Raw genomic sequence first — 25577 nt, 5'->3', positions numbered from 1 at the left:
CACCCACTGCTGATACTTCAGGTACAACAATGAAAGAAGCCACAGTGGAGATGGCCCATCAGCAAGACACCATGAACTGTAAAGGACCTTGAACTTTCTGTGAACACAGCAGTCAGTTCCCGATGAATGGCTATAGGGGCCCTGCAGAGACATGACCATGTCACTTGGTGCAAGGACCCATCTTGTATTCTGTAATTTTCCGTCAGAAGCCTGGAAGGGGTCAAAATAGGAAACAAAGGATTCCTGCTTTATGCCTATTTAGGGGTGGAAATGGGTAGTGGTGCTTATAAGTTCTCCCCTGCCACCAGATGATAGCTGGAAACAACTAAGACTAAACTGGGGGAAGGGATTGGGCCCAGGCTGGAAGAATGCCTGGTCTGGGAAGAAAATTATTAGAACCACATTAGGGTGAGCTCTTACATGTCACTGGTTTCTTTATTTTTCATAGTCATTTGCTTTGCTCCATTTGCCACGTCTTTGACTGCATAAAACACCCCTTTTCTGAGTTGTTAAACTTATTTCTGGTTTATAAGAGAATTAATATCATTTCTAATGGTGGGAAGAGGTTGCACTATGTCACTTCAGATGAATCTTCCCAGAGCTGCTCTGTGTGTGTCTATTTTCTGCAGCTGGGTGTGTCCCTACCTGTGTGTTTTGCGAGAGGAGGCCTTAGTAGCTGGCTCAGCAAGAGGGGTTAATTGGGCCCCAGAGTGGCTGAATAGGCTGACTCAATATTGTCCCAACCCATCACAATGTGATCATGTAATTAAACTTTATTTCAATGCATAAGCTCAAAGAGTTCAAAGAAATGTTGCACAGGTCACGTGAATTCTGGCACATCCTAAGGCTAGTTTGACTTGAAATCCTAATAATAACCTTTTAATGTAGCTTATTTTTGTGCAATAGAATTATGACGACTCTGGGCAAGCAGAGTCACAGAGCTTAAGACTGAAATTTTCAAGAGCTCTTTGGGTGAATCCACAAATTTGAAGTCTAGTGGGGAGATATTGCAGCCAAAACTCCTGTCAGGGTTGCTCAGGGATGACGCAGCATACACATCCTGTGGAAAGGCAGAGCTCTGGAGAAGATAAGCGAACCTGCCCCATCTGCCAAGACAGAGACTGTTCCAGAGTATTTTCCTTCTCCTTTGCCAATTGCCTTAATCTCTGCAAATTAACCTGAAGTTTTTCTACCCTTCAAAAACAAATATTTTCTTAACGCAGGTTAGCTAACCTGCATGGGCTCACTTGGGTTAAAATAGTAGTGGAGACGGAATGGGCTTTTAACTGGGGTAGCAGCCTAGTTCTATCACTGGCTGACCTGTGAGTTTGCACCTGAGCTGCTAACCTGAGTTCATAGCTGAATCACAATGTACCATGTACTAATGTAGTAACCTGAGTTAGCTAACCTGGGTTGACTGTTGAGACCCACCTTTTTCAGTTGAGATATACTAAGTGTTTAGCTAGGAGAGGCTGCAAATGGGGGGACAGCAAATTTCTATTCCAAACTTTACTAACATTTCTTTCCATCAATTACAGGAATTTTTCTTGTTGAGTCTGACCCAGCAGTGAGCAAACACCTGAGCATAATATTGGTCAATTACATAGCCTCCCATCTGGTGGAGGGGTGGTGCATTGGATTTTGTGTGTATTTGGGCAGTAAATTTCTTGAGCTAATACTATGGGTACGTCTACACTGCAGTGGAAGGTCAAATTACAGTATGCATTCCTGCTATGTTAATTGCACACCTAGAGTCAATGTACTGTAATTTGGGCTCCCACACCATCTCCACTAAAGGAGGTTGACAGGAGCAAACGTACTCCTAGTGAGGGGCGGCAGTAGTGGCTGTGACACAGGTGCCCTGTAAGTTTGAGTTAGCATCTCCTTATCAGGCGCGCTATATCAAACTCCGGAAGATCAACCACAGCAGGATCGATCTTCCCTATAGTGAAAACGTATGCTATCACTGGATGTCTCTTCTCCCATGCAGCTGGGAGCTTTATTCAAAGCTGTGCTGCCTGTGGATTAACAAAATGCTACCAATGCTACCACCTAAGCAGAAAAAGTCTGCATCTTAATTTATTAATGAAGCTGTTGTAAGTAGGACTATTAGTGACTTTAAAAAGTATCACTACACTAGGACTGTACCCAGAGGTCAAAAGGACAAATTTTGGCGCTCTGCTTCAGAAAGGTTGCTGACCCGTTGTAGTCATTGAGACAGATGGGTTAGACACCCAGCTACCTTTTAGCCTATGCCAGGGGATAGGTGGAGAGTTTGATTGCAACTTACTGTGCATTAGTAACATTTCCAAGTGGCAAAAAGATATCAGTGCAAGTTTGAGAGAGTCCAAGAGGCAAAAATCTGAACTGTATTCCGTTCTGTGAACAGTACAGAAGTTGGGTGTTTAGATGCAGGCTTTTTATTTGGTCTCTTCTATAGAGCAAATGGAATGCAAATGAAAAGAAAGTGAAACTTGAGTATGTGTGTTGAAGAAAATGAAGTCATAATAGCATATATTTATATAATGCCTCACATTCTGAAGGTTCCCAAAGGTTTTCAACCAGATACGTCAGCATCATTAAGAATCAACAAACAATGTTGTCACCAGCAAAGCAAAATAAAACAAAAACACATCAATACAACTAGCTACCAGCAGGTGGAAGTAAAGAGTTTTTTGTGGATTGTGTCAAAGAAACCAGGGCAAACACAGACTCTTATGAAAAGTGCCAGGGCTATTCATTGTCTGGGAAGTGCCATCAAGTCCTCTGGCCTGAAGGTCTCTTGAAAAATCCACATGCTGGTAAAGTCATGGAACTTCACATGGTTTCATGTGAAAATTAATTAATTAATTCCAAATAACAAAAGAATAATTTAAAAAGTAAGCAAGTGAAAAATGCAAACATTGCATGAAGATAAATGAAGTATCTTGACTTTCTACATAAGGCATGCATCTACATTAGGAACTAACTTCGAAGTTAGGCATTACGTTGACGTACCCGCAGAGAGTCTAAACACATTTTCCCTTACTTTGAAGTTAACTTCAAAGTAGGTAGACCAACTTTGAAATCCTTACTCTATTCCTGGGAATTGAGTAGTGCCGTACTTCAAAGTTTAACTTTGAAGTAGGGTATGTGTAAATGCTCAACTTGGAAGCCCATTACTTCAAAGTTGTACTTTGAAGTAAGCAACTTCAAAAGTTATTTTATATACTCAATGGGGCCTCAGTGTTTGTTTTCTCAGTTCTTCACTGGGCCAATTCCTAGCCCAACTTCGAAGTCCTTACTCCATTCCCGGGAATTGAGGAGTGCCCTACTTTGAAGTTTGACTCATAAGTAGGTTGTGTGTAGATGCTTAACTTCAATGATATTTTTTCATGTAGACACAGCCAATGAGTGGGTGTTTCATCAGGAGAGGGTGTCTTCTGAGTCAGGACTCAGCCAGTGCTCTGCTTCTGCAGCAGAAGTACATCTTTTGTTCATGTTGTGACAACAGTATAAGAGATCTCATTCCACTCTTAAGAGTAAAAGTACATTATCACCCTTAATATTCTGTCCTGAATTGTACTTGGAAAATATAGGCAGCCTAATTAAAATTCCCTTCGCAATTTAATTGGGTATGCTGTTGTTGACTTCCTGCCTTATTGTGAATAGTGACAGAGAGATAGCCGTGTTAGTCTGTATTCTATCAAAACAAAACAGCAGTCATGTAGCACTTTAGTAGTAGTAGTAGTCATCCTTCAGTCTGCATAGACTATGGATCGCGCCCTTTAAAGTTTCAATTGAGGACTTCGTTTACAGCGTCTATTGTGACTATAAAGACCCACACGAGAGTGACAGTCCTTGCTGTATCTCTTGCAGATGTAGTGGGTGTCTGGCAAGTCCTTATTGTGCTTTCTGTGCGCTCGCTTCTCCTCTCCTAGCTGTCTGATCTTCAACTTGCCCTTCTGAAGGCCCTTGTGTAACCCCTGCCTCCATCTGCTGCGGTCATCTGCTAGTTCTTCCCAGTTGTCCAGCTCGATGTCTACCTCTCTGAGGTCTCTCTTGCAGACATCTTTGTAACGCAACTGGGGGCGTCCGGGAGGTCTTTTGCCAGAGGCTAGCTCACCATACAGGATGTCTTTTGGAATCCTTCCATCATTCATCCTGTGGACGTGGCCAAGCCAGCGGAGTCGACGCTGCCTGAGGAGGGTGTGCATGGTTGGGATTCCAGCTTGCTCGAGGACGGCGGTGTTGGTCACTCTGTCCTTCCATGATATTCCAAGGATGCGCCTGAGGCAGCGCAAGTGGAAGACATTCAGCCTCTTTTCCTGGAGGGCATACAGGGTCCAAGTCTCGCTGCCATAAAGCAGGGTGCTGAGGATGCAGGCTCTGTAGACTTGCATTTTGGTGTGAGTGTACAGCTTGTTGTTATTCCACACTCTCTTGCTGAGTCTGGACAGAGTTGTGGCTGCTTTTCTGATCCTCCAATTTAGCTCAGTGTCCAATGACAGGGTGTCAGTGATGGTGGACCCGAGGTAAACGAACTCGTGGATGACCTCTAACATATAGTTGTCAATGCTGATTGATGGGGATTCAGCAACATCCTGACCGAGTACGTTCGTCTTCTTTAGGCTGATGGTAAGCCCAAAATCCTTTCACGCTTTGGAGAACTGATCCAGCAGTTTCTGAAGCTGGTCTTCTGTGTGAGACACTACAGCAGCATCGTCTGTGAACAGCATGTCTCTGATGAGGACTTCTCGCACCTTAGACTTAGCTGTCAGCCTTGCAAGGTTAAACAGTTTCCCATCAGATCTTGTGTGCAGCAAGATGCCCTCTGTTGAAGATCCAAAGGCATGCTTCAGGAGGAGTGCGAAGAAGATCCCAAACAATGTTGGAGCAAGCACGCATCCTTGTTTGACGCCACTCCTGATTCTGAAAGCATCTGATAATGCGCTGTCATATTGGATGGTTCCTCTCATGTCTTTGTGGAACGACTGGATCATCTTGAGTAACCGTGGAGGACAGCCTATCTTGTGGAGCAGTTTGAACAGACCATCCCTGCTGACCAAGTCAAAAGCCTTGGTCAAGTTGATGAAGGCTATGTAGAGTGGCTTTCTCTGCTCCCTGCACTTCTCCTGCAGCTGCCTTAGAGAGAAGACCATGTCAACGGTAGACCTCTCTGCGTGGAATCCGCACTGCGATTTGGGGTACACCCTCTCAGCAATCTTCTGGAGTCTGCCAAGGATGACGCGAACGAACAGTTTACCAGTGACGCTTAGGAGGGAGATTCCACGGTAGTTGTTGCAGTCGCTTCTGTCTCCTTTGTTCTTATACAACGTTACAATGTTAGCGTCGTGCATATCCTGTGGAACCTCACCCTCTTTCCAGCACAGGCACAGTAGCTCATGTAGGAGTTCCAGGAGTGTGTCCGCAGCACACTTGATTACCTCTGGTGGTATACCATCCTGACCAGGGGCCTTTCCTGCTGCAATGCTGTCGATGGCTCTCTTCAGTTCATCCACAGTCGGTTCTTGATCCAGTTCGTCCATTACTGGTAGGAGCTCGACGGTATGGAGGGCTGCGTCAACCACAACGTTCTTGTGTGAGTACAGCTCGGAGTAGTGCTCAACCCAGTGCTCCATCTGTTTGGCTTTGTCAGCGATGACTTCACCAGATTTGGATTTCAGAGGTGCCATCTTGTTCTGGGTGGGTCCTAATGCCTTCTTCATACCCTCGTACATTCCTCTGAGATTACCAAAGTCAGCAGAGGTCTGGATGCTGCTGCATAGCTGGAGCCAGTGGTTGTTGGCACAGCGCCTGCCTGTCTGCTGTACTGTTCTTCTGGCCTCTCTAAGCACTTGCTGGGTACTCTGGCTCAGTGAGCGTTTGTACTCCAGGAGTGCAGCGCGCTTCTTTTCAATGACCGGAATCATCTCATCGGAGTTAGCTTCGAACCAGTCGTTCGTGTTTCTAGCTCTTCTTCCAAACGCCGACAAGGCCGTGTTGTAAACTGTATCCCTCAGATGTTGCCATTTGGATGTTGCATCGGCGCCCCCAGGGCCGCTGCGCAGATTTTCCTGGAGGGTCTCTCTGAACTTTTCAGCTTTCTCCGAGTTTGCCGTCTTTCTGGCATCAATGCGGGGCCTTCCAGCAAGTTTAGAGCGGTACAGCTTCTTGGGTCTCAGCTTGAGCTTGGAGCAAACTAGCGAGTGATCGGTATCACAGTCAGCGCTATGATAGCTGTGTGTCAGAAGGACGTTTTTGAGGTTATTATGCCTAGTGATGACCACATCTAGTTGATGCCAGTGCTTCGAGCGTGGGTGTCTCCACGACACTCTGTGCTGTGGCTTTGTTTGGAAGAATGTGTTTGTGATGCACAGATTGTGGTACGTGCACAGTTCAAGGAGACGCTGTCCATTGTCATTCATTTTTCCCACACCGAAGTGTCCTAAGCAGGAAGGCCATGAGGCCCAATCAGCTCCAACTCTTGCATTGAAGTCACCCAAGATGTACAGTTGTTCATGAGCAGGTATTTGTGCTACAGCAGCACTTAGCACGTCGTAGAACTTGTCTTTTACTTCTGTTGTGGAGTACAGGGTTGGAGCATAAGCGCTGATCAGGTGGACAGGACCGGTGCAAGTTTGAAGCGTGATCCAAAGTATTAGTCATGTAGCACTTTAAAGACTAACAAAATAATTTGTTAGGTGATGAGCTTTTGTGGGACAGACCCACTTCTTCAGATCATAGCCTTACCAGAACAGACTCGATATATACAGCACAGAGGTCCAAAAATTATTATCAAGGTTGCCAAATCAGAAGAGCAGAGGGATAGCAGAGCACAGCTGTGGGGATCTGTGGTTCTGTGTATACCCCTGCTAGCTTCCTTTTTTCCTGCACTGCCTGGCGCCAGCCACTGCCCCCTCCATACCATGGGTCAGCTAGGCTGTGGGTGGGGGTTGTGTTTGTGTGGTAGGATGAGAAACTCCTTTTCAGCCATTTACATGTTGTCCTGATCCCTGCTCCCTTCGTTTCCCTCACTCCAGAGGCGACACACCATCTGGAACATTCCTGCACCCAGCCACATCATGTGACATGACCCTAAACCAATAAAAGGACATGCTGTGCAAGGTACCGGGAAGTTCATGCGTGGTGAAGGTCACAATTTTTGGGGCTGGCTGTAGCTGAGGGTGTTCTAGCTGCTCAGAGCCATATGTTTCAATGAAGGCAAATGTATTAGCTATACCATTAACACAGTTTTCAAAGTAAGGATTGCAATGGGGAATATTCTTTTCCTAAGGGTCTTCTTTTGCAGTTCCAAACCTGGCTGTAGTCTGGGGTTTTTTAGAAGCTCCGACCCATAACTCTTCCATTATTCATTTAAGTTTCAGTGTAGCAGCCGTGTCTACTTGAACATAAGTGTCTTCTTTTGTAGGCTTAAATCCAGATTCAAGTTCCTGAAAGGTTCTCTGTGGGTGGTCACAATATTCGTGTCTATCAAAAGTGTACTGCCTTTTAGCTGCCCCAAGCCTTAACTGTGAATGATTCATTCAAGTTTCAGTGTAGCATCCGTGTCTACTTAGACATACTTAACACAGCAGGGGAAAGAGGGGAATGAAATGTGGGAAGATGTCGTCGTATATCTGCGTCTACGTGTGGGGCCAGAATGCAACAGGGCTCAGGGAACCTTGGGATAGGTTCCCACAATACACTGCTGAAGCAGTCGATTTAAGCTTGATTTAAGCTACTTGTGTATGGCAGCAGTAAGTTGATTTTGTGGGGAGTATGTGGGAAGGTGAAGATGCTCAAAATCTAATGGATAAAACCCAGTGTTAAATTGATTTTAATAAAATCGATTTTATCTCATCGTGTATATGAAACCTTAGCTGTCCAAGCTCCTTGGCTCTGGAAATATCAGTCTAAAGTTTCTTCCCTGGAATGGGGCTCAGGCTGTATATTCCACACCATTTATCAAGCTGTGCTAGAGGGTCAAAAAGGAGGGACGTGGAGGCTACACAGAGTGAAAAGTGAGATGGAAAATTATAGCCAGCAAATTCTAAGCAAGCAAAGTCAGAGATGCAGTCTAATTACCAGGGCTAGTAACCAGTGCATTGACAGTAAGTGCATTGGTTCAGAGATTCCTAGACTGACTCCTTGGTTACCTCAATACCCACTGCAACTGGGATACTTTTGTATTTGTATCAGAGAGGTAGCCGTACGTGTCTGTATCTTCAAAAACAACAAGAAGTCATGTGGCACCTTATAGACTAACAGATGTTTTGGAGAATAACCTTTCATGGGCAAAGACCCACTTTGTCATCTGACCCACTCATGCATTTGATGAAGCGGGTCTTTGTCCACAAAAGCTTGTGCTCCAAAATATCTGTTAGTCTATAAGGTGCCACAGGACTTCCATTTGTTTTTGTATTTGTAGTTTATTTTCCATTATTGCTAGAGGGCTGCAGATAGTCAGGTTTTTTTTCATTTTTTCTATCTTTCTGTTAAATTTCCTTTGTTTCAGTTTTCATTCATCAGAATCTTCCAGATTTGAAAAAGTGGGTCTGTCCCACGAAAGCTCATCACCTAATTAATTATTTTGTTAGTCTTTGAAGTGCTACAGGACTGCTTCTTTGTTTTGTGAAGATACGGCCTTAACACAGCTACCTCTCTGTGGCAAATCCTAGATAGTCAAAATATCTTTTTGGTACTGCCTGCTGGGGATTTAACAAGGGCTCTTGTAATAGGACCCAGTACAAGTGCTAACATGAATGAAAAATGCAGGGGCCAGCATAGCACCACAGGCTGCAAGGTAGCCAAGTGGAGGCAGCTGGAGAAAAACAGAAAAAAGTAGACAATGACCCTTAGTGCCTCAAGGCATTGCTTCAAAAGGTGTCAATGCCAATTAAATTGTAAAGGCTCTGTCAGCTTCTGAAAAGCTATCCAGACAGGGAGAGACAGAACATAATCAAAGGGTCTGAAATGTAGTTTTGTGTATTTCACAGTAGACCTGGTGTACACACATGTCTGACAAGTTGTGATCCATACAAGATCCTTCAAAAGAAATGTGATCATGCTTGGAGAGTGGAAAAGAGCCTAATCTAGAGGGCATATCCTTATTTTAGGATTTCCCAAGTGGCCATCTTTACTCATCATTGATGGATTTGGTTCCCAAATTAAAAATGTAAAATATTAAGCTGACCAAAAAATGGTGCAATATTTTTGTGGGGGGAAAAAAAGATCTAACGGCTAAAAAAAGGAAAAAACAAAAAAAGAAAGAAAACACCGCTCCAACCAAACTGTACTTCAGTAAAATAGTTATCTGCATACTTGTGCATTTATCTCATATTGCATTTCCTTGAAATAAATGTCAGACCATTCTCCATGCATGTTTGTCACGAGTAACAGAGAAAAAGCTGTGCTAGTCTATATACTATTAAAGCAAAAAAGCAGTCAAGTGCTACTTGACTGCTTATATGTTTGTCACTATATTAAATATCTGTTGTGGGCAAAAATCACAGTTTCACTGGTGTCCTTTTTTCTTTTGATGGTAAATGTTTACAAACATACATTTGTTGAAGTTCCCACCCACTGCCCATTACTAGGGTTGAGACAGAATGGTAACATTTGGCATTCCCCGTTTACTGCCTTGGAGAAGATTAAAATAGCTAGTGATTTTGGGCTAAGCAAGGTATCCAATTCATGATCCATTAGATGAGGTTTGATTCTTTAGCATCATTGTTATATACAGTATATGAACACAATTTTCAAAATGACAGCACAATGGTGGATTCTTATATTGACTAAAACCAAGACAAACTGTCAGTAGGGTGCGGGCATTATATCTGGAGAGGAGATACGTAGTCATCTTTGTGGAACCTAGCTTTTCACAGTGCCCCAGGTTGCAAGAAGATTAACTGATTCATGTTAAAATAGACTAATTATGATAGTCTCCTCTATGGTGCTCATTAAATATAAAGAGAAAAGATTTTGCAGATTTTTTTTCTTTCGCCATTTGTTAAAATAAGTTTGAAAAGTGCTTGGTGTTCTTGGAATATGCTTGCAGAGCATCCTTGTGGCAGTTCAAATGACTGCATCATGTTAGGTCACCTTTGTAGGTATGCACAGCAGGTAACAGGGATAGCACATGCTTTGTGTCTAAGGAGTACTAAATAATACATCATGTCAAGCCCTAGCTCATGTAGTAACAAATTACAATTTCATAGTTTACACACTAAATGCTTCTTCCCGACTGAGGCAATAAGTGATAAAACTATGAACTGGCAATCAGCACAGTTGAAACCAGTTGTGAATTTTTGCATTTTCATGTGTCACAAATAGGGCCTTATTCCACCTTCTGGGCAACCATGCAACTCCCTCAAAGTCATGACTACTCAACTGTTAGAGTATAGTTTGGCCCAGACACTCTTGCTGAAGGCATATGGAGATTGATTATACAGAAACCTAGTGTTATCTATTGCAGTCTAAAAGACTTTTCCAGATAGCTGTTGAGTAGGTTCATGTAATACAAGAATCATCTTGAAAATTCCCAGAATACTCTCATCTAATTAGAGCCAAACTTTTTTCTAGACTCAAATAAGTCAGGACAGCTGTTGTTTCCAATTACAACTTCATCACCATGAATTTTTCAACTTTTTGGTTGAGATTAGAAACAGAAACGCCAAAATATCACAACAAACTATACAAACATTTTCTGGGTGAATAGAAGGAAGTGCAAGAAATCCCATGAGTCTGTTTCTGCTAGAGCTTCAAATCAGTTTTGCAGACTCTAGGTGTTCTCATAAGCTTCCAGAATGGCTGAAGTTCTTAACTGAAGGAAACAATGAGATTTTGTATAGCAATCACTATATTTTGTATAGAGATCACTCCATGATATGGTGAGAGATCCAATTTCTGTTCTTGTTTCTATGAGGATCTTGGCAATTTCTGTACAAGATGCTTCCAAGACATCCTGAGAAGTCTAGGCAAGCTTTCAGAATTCACATCAAAATGTTCTAGGATCAATAAGACTGTGATACAATGCATGATTTATTTGTGTGTGTGCATGTGTGCACACACACCCTGGATTTCTCTGTATGTGTATATAGATACTACACACACACAGGCAGAAGTTTGCTTAAACCAGGACCTGCAAATTACCTCCTTGCATCCCTTACCATGGGCTGAAAGACTGTATGAAACACAAGTAGCTGTGTTTCAATTTGGAAGTAATTAAATTCCAGTCAGTTATTTGACTGGGAGACCTGCTGGACACTAGAACTGATAACTTAGAATTCACTCACACTATGAATTAACTGCATTCACATCCATTGGAATCACATATCGAAAGGGAGAGAGGAATTTCTCTGTTCCTGTAACAAAGAAACAGAATTTTGATTTTTCTGGGGAGCCAGCAAACCACAGGCATTTCCTCCCAAATCATGCATTAGTGCTATGGAGAGCAGAAAACTTGGCTTGTGTAATTTTACTGATTATAAATAGGTATGCATGAATGCCTTTCAAAGGCTGTGGGTGTACAATGTAATATGATTTTAACATGGCTGAATGGATAGTAAACTCTGTCAAATCAAGGCATTGCCTGCTTAAACAAAACTCTTATTGTTTTCTTACTAAACTATCTGAGACAAAATATTGAATTATTTAGAGTACCTGTCGCAAACTGCTAAGAGGAGGTGCTCTTGAAGAAGGTTGTTGAATTATCTTCAGAAAGGAGGCTGAAAACTCAAGGATGGAATTGTTTGAAGCTCAAGGGATTACTTATGTGAGGAAAGAAAGCAGGATTTGGCCCCTACTACTGTAACAGCCTGGCAATGCTGTATATGTACTTGTCTTTAAATTCCTTAATTAAAATATATTATTACCTTGTTTAATTCTTTGGAAGAATTATTCAACTGTCATCTTTACAAGAAGATGCTCATCAAACTATGCAGACAGACTGTGATTGTCCTTTCAATGAACTTGATTTGGTTCAGGTGGAGATAGGAGTGTTTGTGGTTCTCTGTTCTTTTAGGTCCAAAGATATTTATTTTTGAGAGGAGGCTCCTGGGAGTGAAGCTGCTCCACATACTCCAGGCTAATGGTGAGTGCTATCAGTAACAGCCCTAATACTTTCTCCATAGAGGGGAGGGAAAGACGTGAGATTCTGCACATCCCCCTCCAGGGGCACAGAGCCAGGTCCCCTTACCATCTTGTCCTGGGTTATTTCGGACACTTCAACGTAAACACTTAGTATTCAATAAAACAATACAATACATTTATTAACTACCAAGGGAGAGACTTTAAATAAGTACAAGTAATGAGACCAAAAAGTTAGAAGTGGTTACAAGCAAAATAAAACTAAGACTCTTACCATCACATACCATCTCAGATACAGTCAGCCGTAAGTGTAGGCCAGAACCCTTCTCCTGCTTAGTACAACAAATGCTCCCTTTCCCGTGGTGCAGTGAAGGAGGTAAGCAGCGGGAGAGAGCGGGGTGCTATTGGGTATTTGTCCTTCCTTCTTATACTTTTGGTTCCCCTCTGCAAAAATATTTCCAGCCGAGCACTAGGAAACAATGTGTCTATGGGGAGGGAGAGTCTCTGCTGTTTTTTTCATTATCTGTTTCAGTTTTCTTTGCTTCCCTTCTCGCTTAGTGACTCTATTTACTTCATAGATGCAGTCTAAGCAGAGCATCCATTCCTTTGTTTAGGACAGATCTCTTTGTCAGCTTCTGGCTGGGCAGAGCTGTGGGTTTTGGAACATGTCTTAATGATACTTTACAGGGATACCTTATCACTTTGCATACAATATTACCACATATATCTCACCACAACAAAAATGATCAGAAAATTCTGAGTTTTCAAATGATACCTTACAATAATGTGTAGGGTCTGAATACAAGTGAGTAGTCTATCAGGCCTCCATTAAAATAATTCTTGCCTTGTAGTGTCATTAATGTGTGACCCACAATCATCATAACATGATTTAGCGGGAGATTGTAAATATTTTCCAAGAATATGCAGAATTTTTGCTAGGTAGTTCTGTCCAAGAAGTTCATCACTCGTCTGCTGAGGGCATGAACACCTAAGTGGGCAAGTACTAAAACCCTAGTTAGGATTCATTGACAGGGGGGAGGGATAGCTCAGTGGTTTGAGCATTGGCCTGCTAAACCCAGGGTTGTGAGCTCAATCCCTGAGGAGGCTGATTAGGGCAAGTACCTGTCAGGGATGTGGTTTGGCCCTGCCTGGAGGGCAGGGGACTGGATTAGATGACCTCCTAAGGTCCCTTCCCAGGCCTAGGAGGTGTGTACCTCCAATCATAAAACATCTGGATCTGAATTTTCTGCTTGAGCCCATTCCTGCAAATGGAGCCAGATTATCATCTGGAGTAAATTGTCTTCAGTTGATGTACACCATTCAAACTAATTGATAGCCTGGCTCCATTTGCAGATATGAGCTCAAGTAGCAATATAAAGATGCTAATTTTGATCTGTCCCACTAAGTTTCTCATTCTTGAATAACCCAGATGGAATATTATATCCCAATATAATTATCTTAATTCTAGCATATTGACTGGTGTAGCAGATTTCTAGCTGCATAACATCCTTGGTTAGCTTTTTAAAAAAATCTTATTAAAAAACTAAAATAAATTGGGTTGGTTCCATCACATATTAAGGAACAGCTCTTTATGTCTCCATGCCAACACCCTGGAGAAGTACATACCATTTAGTCATTTTGTACCATCATTATAGGTATATTCTCTCACTGCAGACAATAAGCCTGCTCTCCCCCATATCGCCCTGGAGTAGTCTATTCATTTAGAAATTGTTTCATTTTTAAAATGCTAATGGTATTCTTACCGGCTTGGCAACCCTGGGATAATAGCATATATCAGTGAATTACGTTATCTTTGTTTAAGGCATTTCTAATTTTTAATTAAAAAGAAAAGTCAGACTCTTGGTGATCACCTACAGGATTTTGACTCTCCATGGTTACCTGTCACTCAAAGAGAGCTAGCTCTGAGGAATGCTAATTAGCGCTGCAAAAACACTGGTAATTGAGCTGTGGAAACAGGCTGCAGAAGGGGGCTGTTTGCATTCGGCACTGTCTTGCTGTTTAAATGGACTAGTGCGGTCATGAGGGTACATTGGATAAAAGAGAAAAGCACTTACCTTAGAGTAGGGGTGGTGACAGGTGACTAAGGTGTGGCTGGATCCAGCTCCATACTCCTGGAAGGGTGGGTCTTAGGTGAAAGGGATGGGGCTGGAGACAGGTAGTTCTTAGCACTGCCTGGAGCACACGGCACTGCTACCCATACCTTCCAGGCAGCTTTGAGAGCAACCTGGCGTGTGGCTGTAGCAATTTAAAGAACTTGGGGCTCTGGCTGCCACCTCTCCTGCAAGAGTGGCAGCTGAGAGTCCTGGGCTCTTTTGATTTGCCAGATGCTAGGGCAGCTGCCCCTTTGTCTCCTCCCCGTTGATGGGCCTGCCTCAGACTGTAGTTTTTAGTTTTCAGTTGAAAATTGTTTACCAAAATATACTCTAAAAACAGGAGCCCATGCCAAAAACATTGGCACTTAGCAATGTTGCTAACAGCCAGTTCCTAAAAGGTGCTCAGTGGGGTGAACTTGTATTCTCTTCCATGGTACTCCAACGCTTCTGCAGCAATGAGCCCTAAAACATATTCCTGGATTCTCAGGACATCCCACTATTGGTAGATCACTGCTGATATTCGGGTACACTTATTTGGTCAAGAAAAACATAAAGAAGTAGCATCAATTTTTCAGATGATTTGAATTAAATACTCATTTGTCTCCTGCTGTCCGGGCCTTTTAGAATCTTTTGAATGCATTTAATTTCACAACATCCCTATGAGATGGAGAAGTGCTATTATCCTCATCTTACAGATGGGAAAGTGAGGCACATAACTTATCTAAGGTCATTTGTGATATCTTGTGGAGCTGGAATTGAACTTGGGACTTTCAAGGCCCAGGCTTATGCGTTAACCCTGCAGTATCCAATACATGCATCCCTGGTGGTGAACAGGACACAGCTCTGTGGCGATTCTAGCAATGGAGCCGGAGGCTGCTCCTCCTACAGCTGCATGGGGGGAGTGCTATCCGCCCGCCATGTACATGTGCCCCACTGCTTGTTGGGAGAAGCACGTGGTGGCAGTGGTGGTGGCAGCCCCTGCCATTCCAGTGGCCTCAGCAGCAGTGGCTCTGGCAGCTCAAGCCACTCCAGCTGCCATAGGGGCACCAGTGGCTCTTGCCCTGGTGGGTCCAGCCTCTCTTGCCAATTTGGTGGTCCCAGTGGTGGTGGCGTCAGAGGCCCCAGTGGCCCTGGCTCCTCAAGCCGCTCTCGTGGCACTGGTTGCCTCAGTGGCAGCAGTCCCAGCAGCCTCAGTGGCTCTGGCAGCACCTGTGACTCCAGACGCTGTGCCCATTCCAGTGGCTTTGGCCCTGGTGGCCCCAGCAGGCCCAGTGGCTCCAGTCGTGGCAGTTCTGGCAGCAGCTCCAGCGGCTCTGGTGAGTTGCCAGCATTGCTTCAGAATGTGTGTGTGTGTGGCAGAGGGGGTTAAAGGGCCTGGTGGTGCCTGGCTGTGGAGCAGGGGAGGGCATCTGTTGAGAGAAGGGGTTAAGACTAGGGGAGCCCGGCTCTGGGGAGGGAGGGGAGGACACTTATTTGGAGGGTGGGGGTTGAGAGATGTGGCAAATATGAAAGGACAACACTCACAAGTGTGGCAATCTTTGAACTTCTATTGGACATGATTGCCTTAACCACAAGACATTCCTTCCTTGTTGGATTTACTTGAAAAGGGATTGATTTTCAGATGGCTGGTGCTCAGAACTGTCTGAAAATCAAGTCCCTTTTAAAAGAAGTCTAAAGTTGGGTGCCCAAAAAATTAAGCACCTGAAGTCACAAGTGACATTTGATAGTCTTAGCTATGGCTGGTCCTTCATCTGGGTCAGCTCAGGGGTCTGTCTTGACTCATTGTTTCAGGTCTCAGATAGTCCCTCAACAAGTTGCAAACGTAGTAACAGAGAGGAAGACGTATTAGTCTGTATTTTAACGAAACAAAACAGCAGAAATGGAGCACTAAAAGACGAACAAAATGATTTTTTTGGTCATTTTTGTCCCACGAAAGCTTGTCACCAAATAAATCATTTCGTTAGTCCTTAAAGTGCTACATTTTGGGTGTTTTGTTAAGTTGCAAACATGTTTAACTTTGTACATGCAGCTAGTCTTACTGACTTTGAGACAGCTTTCATTTGTAATGCTAAATATGTGTAAATCTTTGCAGGATCGGTGACAGAGGTAGCTGTGTTAGTCTGTACCTGAGCAAAACAAAAAAGCAGTCATGTAGCACTTTACACACACACACACACACACATGGGTGTGTGTGTACATATATATATATATATATATATATATATATATATATATATAAAAATATTATTGTGTTAGTTTTTAAAGTGCTGCATGGACTGCTTTTATTTATTTATTTATTCCCTCAGATCAGGCAATTAAATAGTGCGATCTTTGGGGTAACAAATACAGTCTATCCCAGAATTAGGCTTAAAATTATTCTATAAAAATAGTGAATATTTCTATGAAATTATATTAGATGTACAGGTAGGGAATAGTAGGTGTTGCTGATTGTTACTGCTGGTATCACACAAATTATCGGTGGTAATAAGAGCTTCGTACTGGAGAAACCTGGCTGGGTTATAAAGTTGGAAAAATTGAATGCCTGCATCAATTCTTAACCATCCATAATGAGCTATTATGTTAAGAATATTTCACTAAAAATTGTTATTCAAAACGGAGTCCGCGTTGGGATCCATTTTTAAAATGGAGCCTGGAAAAATTGCTGAGTCATCAGCCCCTTCACTAAAAAGGCCGCGAAGCTGAAGGCGGGAAAAAGGGCATCACATGGTACAAATCTCCCTGGAGACAAGAAGCTATAAGTGGAGGTGGTCCAGCCTGTTCTGGGCTCTCACTCTCTCTCCCTCTGTGCCCCTGTCAGCTCTGAGCTGAGGGATCGGAGAAGAAGAAGACCCCATGGTGGCTAGGGTGAAGCACTCCTACTGTAGAATAGGGAGCGTGGAGACCTTGTAGGCCAGAAGCCTTATTCAAACAAGGGAGCTGAGTGTCTTACCCACACACACACCATCGTTTCCCTTAGGCATTGCTACACGCAGGACTACGAGACAAGAATAGAAGGCAGAAGATAGAAGGGAAGAATTTCACCTGTTCGTGTGCCTGGAAGAGAACATCAAGGAGGCAGATTCCACAGCTTTCCCCTTTCCTCTTTTCTTCCTGAGGAGCAGCGCAACTTACCTGGCATCCATCCATCACTTTGGACTGCAGTAGGAGTGACTTTGGGAAGGGGAGTTCGGAGAAAACTCTACTGGAGCTCAAGGGGTAACTCGGCTCACTTGTAAATAGTTCTGACAACTGGAAGGTTTTATTAAGTTTACACTCATTGTTAAATAAATCTTTATTGTTGACCTTTTATTTAAGAGGTGTTCAATGTGCACAGTGATAGAAACATTAGGGGGTCTAGGCCTGTAAAAGCAGAAACCTTTTCTTCATGGTGTTCTCAGGTAATAATTACTATACTGTAAAAGAGAGAGAGCTGCTAACTTAATGTCTCGGGTTACTGAATGCTTCCTGGGTTCCTGAAGGATCTGCCTAGCGATCTTTGAAATCAAGGTGCAAATCTGAGCACCAGAATATATACCTATGATCCAGCTGGTGCTCTAAAAGTGTGGTGTAGTTCAGCAACACAAGCAGAGAGAAGGGCTAGCCAGTCTAAGTAGGCAGTGCCTACCGTCTGGGCATGCGCCTACTGTATAGATGCAGGGCAGATAATGCATCCTGATGTTTGTGCTATTTGTGTTGCTACCGCTGCACACTTAGAGCACTGGCTTGATCAGAGCTAGTGCAGGTATAGCTCCTTGAGACAGAATATACACCTCCAATTTGAACTATAGACAGACAGTATTTTGGTCATCAAGTCTAAGGGTAACTTTTGTCCTTCTGGACATAGCATCTACACCCCCTTATTCCTGCACATAGTGCTAACTTGCTCACACTTTATCAATGGATGAAGTGGTGGCTCCACCTGAAGTCAATAAAATAAGTGGAAATTTGTCAATAAACTTAGATTTCAGCCTAGCTACTGACTTCAGTGTTCAGGAATAAGGATTTGCAGCAAGTATCCCAAAGTACTGTCACTGGTCACCAGGAGTCCAGTGTTAAAAACTGGAGTGAATTCTCTGGGAACGCTTCCTGATTTGGTTGTTACTGAGTTCTTGTCAGCAGTGTGGAGGGAGTTTTCCATCATCAATATGCTACCTACACTCATCTCAAGGTGCTCTATCTCATTTCTTTGTGAATTTCAGTATTGTTTATAAATTGAATATAAGGAATGTGCCAGCAGGAGCTCAATACTACTGAAGGATTTAGGGAATGTGTCCTTTAGAGATCATTTGCATGAAAATGCAAGGGTGTGCATACGTAACACCTTGTAAATAAAGCCTGATGGGAGCAGGTGAAGCAATGAGCTTTTGTCTATTGTAAACAACATGTTGTTGTAAAGTCACAATTTATGTTATCACCCAGTGTAAGAATTGTAGAGTCTCCCTAATGCTTGAAGTTGTTGTGGGGGGTACAGGGCAGTCATCACTGCTGTGTAAGATATGGATTACACAGGGCTCCCTCCATCTAAGCATTGTGAGGTAAAGCAGGGAGGGATAGTGGTTGACCTGTCTGGCTGGAAGCCTTTTGGCTATACAGCTGTAAGACTGGTTTGACTAGTCCCCGCTCCCCGCCCCACTGTTCAAAGGTAGATCTAAAGACGGATGTATACTTATTCTGTGAGAATATACCTTGGTGGATATTGAGATGCTGTGGCAAGGCCTACAGCTGAATGCCACTGTGAGCTGAAATCACTGGTAGCTGAAGCCATGGAGAGCTGGAATCACAGCAAAACCCACAAGATAGCAGACGGGCAGGTGGGCGGCCAGTAGGAGAAGCAGCAGGCAGCTGGCAGGCACGGCTGGTTGGCAGCCAGTAGGAGAAGCAGCAGGTGGCTGGTTGGGCAGCTAGAGGGGCAAGCGAAATGCCAGACCAGTATAAAGGTAGCATTGCTTCAGGTTCAATGAGAGAATGCATCAGGGTGATGTGCCAGGGCCTGCACATACTGGACCGAGTTTTAAGTGGGGCATTTGAAGGAGGGTATGGGGGAAGTTTGGGTGTATGGATTGGCTCTTTACAGTATTGGACTGGTGAGCCTGAGAGGCAAAGGACACTGCTCAATCTGTTTGAGGTGGGACAGTTACTTGAGGGTTAGTTATGAACTCTGGGTGTGGTATTTTCCCAAGCTAATGCCATATGACTTTTCTGCCTCTTTCATTAAAAGTTTCTTTTCTACACTCAGACTCTGTGCTTGCGAGTGGTGAAGCATTGCCTCTCCGAGGTGCCCAGGGGTGTGTGAATTTCCCAGGCTACAGGGTGGAGGCTTGAGCCAGTTCTCTGTGAGGTGGAAGAAAAGGAACCCCTAGATGTTGAACCCAGCCCTGGTTGCTGCTGACTTCTTCCAGCAGAAGAGTTACATGTACATATAGAGATGTTAAAAAGGTGACCTGTTTTCTAAAGACCATGATGCAGATGAACAGGCAGTGCTGTGCCACAAGAATAGTAAAGGCTGTTTAAAGAATTGCCTGTTATCACCTTATCTTTCTCTTTAAACACCCTCCTACCCACCCGGTGGTTGGCCCTTTTTCAGTAGTTGTATTGTGGGTACCTCAGTTATCTGACCTTTATGTTGTGGATAACAACTAGTGTGTGCCAAATGAGATGGATTAATCCACTCAGGCCTATGCTTTCTTTTTAAACTACCTACCTTTTCTCTTGTCAGACACTATCAGCAAAAAGAAAAGGTACCATAGCCTAAGCAGTATTCAGTAATATTACTCGATACACCAGTGTATAAGCTCAAGTTGTCTCTTAAAATGAAATCCCTGAAAATGTTATTTTTCTATCTTATGGCACTGATGTATTTTTTTTCTGTTTGTTCTCCTGGCACTAAGGTGCTTTCTCTTGCCCTTGTTTACAAACCACAGTGGCCTAATTAGCTATACTTGTGTATTTAGACTCTCTGCTCTTTATGACATCTTGTCTGTAAAATACCCAATATATTCTGTGACTATGATAAATGTATTGTGTGTAACCAATTATGTGTCATGTCTAATTCAAATGGCCTTTAAAATTGAAGTAGACAAGTAGCATCCTATCTGAGCAACCACTGGCTCTGTATGGGCCAGTGCAGTCCTGGCTTGATACTTCCCTATCATTGCTCCATTGTTGTTATGGAGACTTATTTCTGGCATAATGCAATTCTGTCCCTTACATGGCTCAATTTCCTGGCATGCACTGTGGTTACCATGGAGATACTTGGCCATTCATTTTGCTGCTCCTTTCAGCCGCAGAGCACCTTCTGGTGCCTCAGGCAGTGACGTGTGATGTCACTATGTGGCTATGGGCACTATAAAAAAAATTGCAAGCAGTTCCAGCCTGTCTGCTAATCAATCAAACAAGCAACACATAAGTTAAGCGACAGTGATGGTTGGGGTCTGACTTAAACATCACCCCAAAATTGGGGAAGTTTGGAACTAAGACTGGTGTCTGAGGGAGAGTCAGACCCATAACCACCATGCCCCCATTTGGAAGGCAATTACCTTCTCAAGGTAGAGTGGAGGCATGTAACGCAGAGTGCCAGACTGGATTTTCAACTTCATAGTGTAACTGTCTCGCTTTTATGCTGAAACTCCTAAGAAGTGTTTCAGTAGATCTTTTGGGGTGAGTACTTTTTTTAAAGCCTATGATGGTGTCAAATGTGAATATTAGTTTTAATGTAATATACCAGACCAAAAAGTAAATATACTATATGTCTCAAAGGTCAGATCAACAATGACCAGTCTTTACATGTACTTTTAAGGGCTTTTGGAAAGTAGCTTATTGACCTGTTACAGGCCTGCTGATTGCAGAAGGGGGTAGAAAAGCAGAGTGGACAGTCACCCCAGAACAGGCATTTCAAAGGGACCTGGACCTCCAGCCACTGCTGTAGGTCTGGGCTCCTTTGAAATCCCGTGGAGCACTGTGCCACCACTCTGCATGCATGGGGTGGGGGACTGGGTTGACTGCCTTAAATGCCACCCCTTTCTCCCTTGGCCCTGCCCCTTCCAGGATGGGGAGCCACCACCCCTCCTTGCCTCTGGGCCTGTGGTAGTTGCCACGGCCACTGACCTGTTTATATTCCATTAATATACCAGGGCAAAATTTTGCTTTCATTACTATTTTAGGGATGTGTAAGATATCAGTCACCATGAAATTTACATACCTTCTACAAAATTAAAAATTGTACCTAAATTGTTCTTGAAGCATTCTTGTCTCCTCCATGCTCTGGTTCAGAAGCTAATATTTAAACATGTCTCTTCTTCCTTCCTCATTTGACCCTGGGGAATGATATTAATTAGTATCCACACAATTGATTTCAGCTCTGAATATTTTGCTGTTCCTACATGTGCAGAATTGCTGTAACTACTGGCAGCAGATAAGTGGTTCAGTGGGATTTTGACACATTTACAGTTGTGGTGTGGGGATGGGCATGACCTAGAACATGGGAGTTAAAAATGTGTGAACTTATTTTATCTAACTTCAAATAAAGTGAAAGATGGAGCAGAAGAAAAACTAATGAAATTTATAAAACTAGCATTTCATTATAAAATCCATAAAACTTTGCGTGTATTGATCTCCAAGAAAACCTGCTTTCTAAACGTGGGTATTATCAATATTTTATAGGTGGAAAAACTGGTGTGCAAGGCAATTTACAGCTCACTTTCATAGAGCATGTCAAAGCCATGGACAGGAAAGGAAGCTAGTTCTTTTGGACGAATGCCCTATTCATTGGACTGTGCTGCCTCCCAAGCATGTGGAAAATAAACAAAAAACCCAGATGTGGTGAAAGAAAAATGCTAATAAAATACCTTATTTAGCTCATTCACTTGTGCTAGCCTTTTTCTTTGCAGTAGAAGGAAATTTTTCTGATTTTTGGGAAATTTCCCTCTGTTACTAAAACTGGAATAATTTTGCTGTTTGGACAGGAGTATACATTAAACTCTCACTCTTCAGGTCATCACCTTGTCACAGTGAGTGGGTTTGTGTGTTCCAATGAACCCAAGAGCGATGCCATAGGGAATCTTGTACTCCCAGCAGGATCACCCATGGTGGCAAAGTCAAGGGGGAGGATCCAGAGAAAGAACAATCCTAAAAGTCCTCAATGGTAGAACAGGAGGAGGATAGCAAGGGTAATGCTACAAAGGCTGTGAAGTTTGGACCTGAGCCTTCTGTTCATCAAGAACTGCATGGTGGCTACAGTGCAGCAGTCCCCCTATGTTAAAAGATGTCATGTATGAGTGTCTTCCTCTGCGTACTACTTTCCTAAACTTAAGCCCTATGGAGAATGACAGTGAGAGCAGGATCGTGAAATCTGGAAGCTTTTAGTCATGGACTGAGGTGGTAGGGCAGTCCAGCTACTGCAGCCATGACTGAGCAGCCCTATTTAGGATCTGCTCTGCTCACCTCACATGGGGAGGGGGCTTGAAAAGCTGCCATAAACATAGTCCACCTCAATCCCCCCCAACAGAATAACCGCATCCAGTAGGTTCACCTTATGTGGTCGAAATAGCACAGTAAACTTTTGAACATGGAATATTGGACTCTAATGGTCAACCCAGACAGTGAGCAAACTGAAAGATGCACAGCAATTGTCGCCTGTGAGCTGCAATGATTCAACATCGATATAGCTGCCCTGGCAGAAACACATAGACCAGAAGGACAGCTAGGAGAAGAAGGTGGAGGATACACATTTTCCTGGGAAGGAACCCCACAGGAATTAAAATAAATTCACAGAGTAGGATTTGCTATCAAAAATGAACTGACAAAGATCCTATCTGAAGTCCTTGTCGGTATCAGTGAGCATCTCATGACTCTCTGCTTGAAGCTTGCCAGAACTCAACAGGCAACTGTCATCAGTGCTTATGCACCAAGTCTAGACACCAAAGACGATGTGAAGGAGTTCTACACCCGGTTGGATGCTGTTCTGAAAGACATCCCCAAAGAAGACAGGATAATGCTCTTGAGGGATTTCAATGCCAGGGTCAGAAGATATGGGGACCTATGGTAGACCACCATTGTGAAAGAAGGAGTTGGCAACAGCAACTCCAATGGAGTGCTCCTTCTTATGAAACATGCAGAGCACGAGCTTGTCATCACAAACATGCTCTTTGGCCAGAAAAACAAATTTAAGACCTCATGGCAACATCTTCGATTGAAGCGCTGGCATCTCAGAGACTATGTCATCGTCTGCACTTGGGATCAGAATGATGTCCTTCTCACAAGTGCAACAACTAGAGCTGATGGGTGCTGGACCGATCACTGCCTTATTCAATCCACAATGGCAATTAGGATTGTCACCAAATGGAGAAGTCAGAGGAAACAGATCTGACAGAAAATCAATGTACAAGGCTTGAAGGACCCCACCTGGTTAAATGACTTCCAGATAGTGCTCCAAAGGAAGCTGCTGATAGTCCACCCTGAGGATGTGGAAGATGTGGAAGAACGCTGGTGTCAATTGAAAATTGTCATCATTGGAACGTGTGGAGAAACCATTGGCTACCAGACCAGGAAGCATCAGGACTGGGTTGAGGAGAACAATGTGGCAATTGAACACATGACTGAGGCAAAAAGGAAACCCTTTAGGGCCTGGCTAATTGTCATCAATGGCACAGTGAAGAGAGAAGCACGTGCCAAGGCAGAAGTCCAACCTAAAACAAGGACTCTGAAAAAACAGTGTGGAATGTGAAGGCACAAGAACTCCAGCATCTTGCAGGTTTGTTAGTGATACCAAAGCAGTTTATAGACGAAGAAACCATGGAATCAGTCCCCTGAGATCAAAGGATCACACTCAACTCTTGAAAGACAGCGAACACATTGCTTCTCCCTGGAGGGAGCACGATGATGAGCTCTTGAATTGCTCCTCCACCTTGGTTCTAAAAACTCTTGACCAGCTAGGGGAGCTCTTGTAACATTTTCTACCCTGAGTGAGACCTAAGCGTCCATCAAAGCAATGCAATGCAGCAAGGGAGGCAGAGAGGGATAGCTCAGTGGGTTGAGCATTGGCCTGCTAAATCCAGGATTGTCAGCTCAATCCTTGAGGGGACCATTTAGGGATCTGAGGTAAATACATTAAAAAAATCTGTCAAGGATGGTGCTTGGTCCTGCTGAGAGGGCAGGGGCTGGACTTGATGACCTCCGAAGGTCCCTTCCAGTTCTATGAGATAGCCATACCTTCAAGGCACTAGATGGAATCCTTGCTGAAGTCTTCAAAGAAGGTGGGCTAGAGCTCCACAAACAACTCCACCTCCTCATTCTCAAGGTGTGGGGTAGGGACCAGATGCCAGGAGATTTCAGAGACACATTGGTAATCAGTTTCTTCGAGAAGGGTAACAAGGAAGACTGTGGAAACTACTGTGGCATCTCACTCCTGGCACCAGTAGGGGGGAAAATCTTAGCTCAAATCCCTGCAGACTAACTCCTGCCAGAATCCCAGTGTGGCTTCCAACCATAATGAGGAACAGTAGATGTGGTCTTCACCACCCGGCAACTGCAAGAAAAATGTCATGAACAAAATCAAACTTTACATATGTGTTTCATTGACCTTACCAAAGTAATTGACTCAGTCAATCATAGCACCCTGTGGACCATCATCTCAAATATCAGTTGTCCCCCACAGTTAATTAGTATCTTGAGGCTGCTTCATGATAATATGACTGCCACAGTAATGAGCAGCAACGGATCCCAAAGTGATCCCTTTGAGGTCAAAATGGGAGTCAAACAAGGCTGCCTCATTGTCCTGTCACTGTTGGGCATTTTCATTGCCATGGCCCTTCACCTCATTGGCGGCAAGCTTCCAGATGACATGAAGATTGTCTATAGAATGAAAAGGAAGCTTTTCAATCTCAGGAGACTGAAGGCTAAAAGCAAGACCTCCACAACCTCGATCATGGAGCTCCAGTACGCGGATGACAACATCGTTGATACTCTTTCTTCTGCAGCCCTTCAGACCACCTTAAGTGCCTTTCCTGAAGCATATGAGAACTTTGGCCTCACACTGAACATCAAAAAGACCAAGGTGCTCCATCAACCCTCACCAATGAGACATCATGTACCTTCTATTGAAGTAAATGGAGAACTGCTGGGAAATGTGGAACACTTCCCATGCCTTGGAAGCCATCTTTCTGCTAAAGTAGACTTTGATGCAGAAATCCAGCATCATCTGAGCCATAAAAGTTTTGCTTTCACTGCTTGAGACAAAGGGTCTTCGAGAATGGGGACATCTATCCCCAGACAAAGCTCCTTATACACACAGTGGTGTTTGTCCCAGTGCTACTGTATGGATGTAAAACCTAGACAACATACAAGCATCATTTGAAGGCACTTGAACAATATCATCAATGGTGACTCAGGAGAATTCTA

The 25577-nt window shown here is 43.6% G+C and overlaps 1 long non-coding RNA gene across 1 annotated transcript in view; it reads right to left on the bottom strand.

The window, feature by feature from the left end:
• LOC142017832 (uncharacterized) overlaps window positions 1-25577 on the bottom strand; it is a 56936-nt gene that overhangs the window by 1895 nt on the left and 29464 nt on the right. Inside the window, exons 3-4 of the long non-coding RNA XR_012646601.1 lie at window positions 21406-21496; window positions 11277-11345 (exon numbers count right to left, since the gene is read on the bottom strand). This is a non-coding gene — a long non-coding RNA (uncharacterized LOC142017832). The remainder of the gene's footprint in view (window positions 1-11276; window positions 11346-21405; window positions 21497-25577) is intronic.

This window comes from Carettochelys insculpta, chromosome 9 (assembly GCF_033958435.1).
Source record: "Carettochelys insculpta isolate YL-2023 chromosome 9, ASM3395843v1, whole genome shotgun sequence".
Lineage (NCBI taxonomy): Eukaryota > Metazoa > Chordata > Testudines > Carettochelyidae > Carettochelys > Carettochelys insculpta.
Note: the sequence above shows the minus strand (reverse complement) of the source record. Positions and strands in the feature narration are given on the sequence as shown.